Raw genomic sequence first — 4,539 nt, 5'->3', positions numbered from 1 at the left:
TGCAGGACACCCTCCATTTAGCCAAAAAAAAAAAAAAAAAAAAAAAAAGTCCATCCACCTGGTTTTATTCACCCACAAAGGATTGGGGATGCACGTGGCTGGCTGGGGTCACCCACCCGTGGTCACAGCACCTTAATCCCACCTGCCAGAGGATTTGTGTGTGTGTGTGCTTCAAGGATCCAGACCTTCACCCCTCCAGGAGAGGACATTTGGGCAAGCAAACAGCTTACACCCATGCTCAGCCCTTCAATAAGCAGCCGCCTCCTTCCCTCCTAACAATGCTGATCCAGCCCAGCTGGCCTCATCCTGCAACACCCCCTGCAAAAGCCACCACCGCCTGGTTTAAAATGCAAACCCCAAGCAAAACCCTGCCCCACCAAAAAATTAAATCTCCACCCTGTGCACATTTACACCCTCCCTGTAAAGCTTCACAACATATAAAATGCAACAGGAACTCAATCAACCTGTTTTTATGGGCGTGAACTGAAACTTTTTCAAGGAACTTTAAATATTTGGCATTTAAGTATCTGTAGAAGCACACCATGTGCTTCTGCATGATATGGGATAGGTGGGATGTGCACAGAGGGAGGGCATTTATTTAAATATATATATGTGAAAAATATTTAAATATAACCATTCCATGGGTGTGCGTATATATGTATTTATGGGTAGCTATGTAATTGAGGTGATGGAGCCAGTCCAGGGATGCCCTCTGCTGGCATCCTCCCTGGGAAAGCTGTGGGAAACCTTTTTCCAAAAGGTGTCCCAACTTCTCCAGAGTATTTTTGGAAAGACCTTGCGGGGAGGCATCCAAAGCTGCCGTCTGTGGCATCACGGCAGCCTTACAAACGCTGGGTGCAGATACCGGCCCTCTTGGTGCATCGCGCAGGGATGCAGGAGGGCAGCTGAGCTGCTTTTGCTCCCTGGTCTCCCGAACAAAATCTCCTCAGAGATGCATGAACCCGCCTGCAAGGTACGTGGGTACAAGCTCGCAAGGCATGCATGCGTTTTTTAGCTCAGCCCTTGCTGCTTCCACATCTCCTTGTAACACAATTCTCAGCAAAACCCGGGATCTTGGTAACAAAACCCTCCTGAAGCCCCTTCTGCCTGCGACGTCCCGAGGCAAACCAGACCTCACATTCCCCTTTCCCTTGGACTAAAGGCTTGGGAAAGTTTAACGTACCCTTCACCCAGAGGATAAATCGCCTCCCAGAGCATCAGCAACTTCCTACAAGGCTCCAGCAGTGCAACCGGGCTGCAAAGGCAGCAGGAAAAGGGATTTGCATTTATTGCAGCAAATCTCACGCCGGATGCACCAGCCGGTTTTTGCTCCATGCAAACACCCCCAGCCTCCATTCCCATGCTGCACCCAAAGCCACCCTCTCCCCAGGACAGAGGGATTTTTGCAGAGGGTCTTGCTGCAAACCCCCCTTTTGCAATCCCTGGGAGCGCATCCCAAAGCACAGTCCCTGGGGAACCCCCAAATATCATTGGCCGGGGATGCAAACCCCGCGGCCAGATCCCGGTTGGGGAAGGCGAAGCAAGGCCAAGGTTATCCCAGGTGAGCCGCTCCCCATCCCAGACACCCTTGGGAATTAACAGGTAAGACCAGTTTTTCCTTTATCCAGGGAAAAACCAGTTTAACCCACAGCCTGACGCAACCTGCCAGGATCACCTTGAAATCTTCCCATCCACGCCATACAACCCAGCGGGCATTTGGGGGGGGGGGGGGGGGGGGGGGCAAAAAAATACACATTTTTAGGGACAACTGGCCACGTTCCAGCGCTGGCAGAGTTTCAATGACATCACGTTCCTACCGGAATCATGGAAAAATCCCTAATTAAACTGAGTTCCCCCTCCCCGCTCCTTCCTCTCCCAAATCCAGCTGGAGCATGGGCAGGACGGGAGGTCGCTGAGCCGAGATGCTTTGTGGATGATTCCGTAAGTAATAGATTTAATTTTTTTTTAACCACCAAGGGGGTTATTTTTCTTAAATAACAACAGGGGTTTGCCAGCAGTTGGGCATTTTGGGGTGGGTGGGGGTGGGGGGGTGGCATATGGCACCCACCAGTATCCCATGGGAACGGGTCCCCACGTTGCAAATGGATCACAAATTGCAAATGCATCACATTGCACATGGATCACAAATTGCAAATGCATCACGCGTTGCAAATGGATCACAAACTGCAAATGCATCACACGTTGCATGTGGATCACAAACTACAAATGCATCACACGTTGCATGTGGATCACAAACTGCAAATGCACCACACGTTGCAGTTGCATCACTTATTGCACATGCATCACATCCCAGCGTGCCTGCACAAGATGGAGACACCAAAACTGAAGCTGCCAAGGAAGGTCAGGGCAAACGCACCCGTCTTCCCCTCCTGCAGCATCTCTCTTTGCAATAAAGGGAATGTTCTGGTAAAAAAAAAAAAAATCTGCAATAAGGAGAGTGAGCACGTTTTCCTTCCTGCCAAAAAAAAAAATATTTCTTTGGGGGGGGGGGGGGGATTAAGTCACCTTCCCACTGCAATAAAACTTGCTTTGCAAGAAAGGGAGCGTGACTTTGCTCCCTCAAAAATCTTGCTTTGCAGTAAGGGGAAGGAGCGCACCTTTCCTTTGCAACAACTCTATGCAATAAAGGCAGTATCGGCATTTATTTCTTGGGAAAAAACCTGTTCACATTAAAGGCAGTATGCGCATTTATTTCCTGGGGAAAAAAAACCCACCACTTTGCAATAAAGGCAGTATGTGCATTTATTCTTCGGAAAAAAATCCCTTTGCATTGAAGGTAGGATGTGCATTTATTTCTTGGGAAATAAACCCTTGCAATAAAGGCAGCATGTGCATTTATTTCCTGGGGAAACATCCCTTTGCATTGAAGGCAATATGTGCATTTATTTCTTGGGAAATAAATCCTTTGCATTAAAGCCAGCATGTGCATTTGTTTCTTGGGAAAGAATCCCTTTGCAATACAGGCAGTATGTGCATTTATTTCCTGGGACACCCACACACACACGTTGCAATAAAGGCAGGATGTGCATTTATTTCTTGAGAAATAAATCCTTTTGCCAATACAGGCAGCATGTGCATTTATTTCTTGGGAAAGAATCCCTTTGCAACCCAGGCAGCATGTGCATTTATTCCTTGCAGGGGGAAGAAACCCCTTTGCAACCAGGGGCGCGTTTTCGCTCTTGCAAAAAAAGCCTAATTCTCCTGTGCAAGAAGCAGCGCTTTTCCTCGGCCATTAAAAAAAAAAAAAAAGAATTAAAAAATTTTAACAAATCCTTTGGGAAGCAGGGGGAGCGCGTGCACACCCCACCCCCACTCTGAGCCTCTTCGCGTTGCTCTCACCTTCCCCGAGTCTTCCCGTCCTAAAGATGGAGCTGTGGGTGCCGAGCCGGACTTTGCAGCCTCTTCCTTTGCAAAGCAGGATGATGCTTTTTTTTTTTAAAAAAAAAAATTTTTTAAACACCCCCCCCCCCCGCCTTTCCTGCCCATACATGTGTTTCTGTTTTGTATTGTAGCATTTGTTCTGGCGGCTCATATTTACATTTTAAGTGCATCTGGTGGGTGGGCGCTCAGGGAGGAAAGGGAAAAAAAAAAAAAAATTACCTCCTTTTTTCTGCAACAGGAAACACCACCAAAAATATTGCAAAGGCCCCGAGTTGTTGCTTTCTTTATGCTGCACCCTTCGCCTTAAAATCAGGTTTGCAATGGGGGGGGGGAGGGGGGGGGGGGGAGGTAGGGAAGGGGGGGAGGAGGAGGAGGGGAAAAGGAGATGGGGGGGAGCTTAAAATGCCTTAAAAAAAAAAAAAAAAAAAAAAAAAAAGGAGAAGGAAGGGCGGATCCACGTGGTGTAATGGGGGCAGACAGAGATCCCATTGTTTCCCAGCAATAATCAAGGGGAAATTAAAAAAAAAAAAAAGGGGGGGGGGGGAGGCATGGAGGGAGATGGATTGGGGGGGGGGAGGCCCCAGGCCGCGTAGGGGGCTGGGGATTTTTTTTCCACCCCCCCCCAAAATATTATCCCCCCTCCCCAAGCAAAAAAAAAATAAAAAAAAAAAAAAGCTCCCCCCCCCCCCCAACAAGCAAATAAAGCCGGAGGCAGCGGGAGCACGAGCGGGCAGGTGTGGGGGTGCGAAGGGTGGGGGATCCCCGACCCCCTTCCCGGGGGGGGGGGGGGGGGGAGGCTTGGTGGGCTCCGGGCCGTTTGCTTGCCGTGCAACCCCCCCCCCCCCCGCGAAACCCCCTTTACACCCCCTCGTTTGCAACCCTCCGCAAATAGCCCCTTTGTAACCCCCCCGTCCGACCCCCCCCTTTTCAAAAGGTCTCTGCGCAACCCCCCCCCGTGTACCCCCCTACACCAGCCCTCTGCACCCCCACTTTTCCAGCCCCCCCCGCAATCCCCCGTTTGCGACCCCTCCCTTTGCAACCCCACATTTCCAACACCCCCTTCGCACCCCATTTTCCAACCCCCCCCTTTGCAAGCCCCTTTGTAACCCCCCATGCCCCCCCTTTGTAACCCCCTTT

This window comes from Falco peregrinus, chromosome 3 (genome assembly GCF_023634155.1).
Source record: "Falco peregrinus isolate bFalPer1 chromosome 3, bFalPer1.pri, whole genome shotgun sequence".
In the NCBI taxonomy this organism is placed as follows: Eukaryota; Metazoa; Chordata; class Aves; order Falconiformes; family Falconidae; genus Falco; species Falco peregrinus.
Note: the sequence above shows the minus strand (reverse complement) of the source record.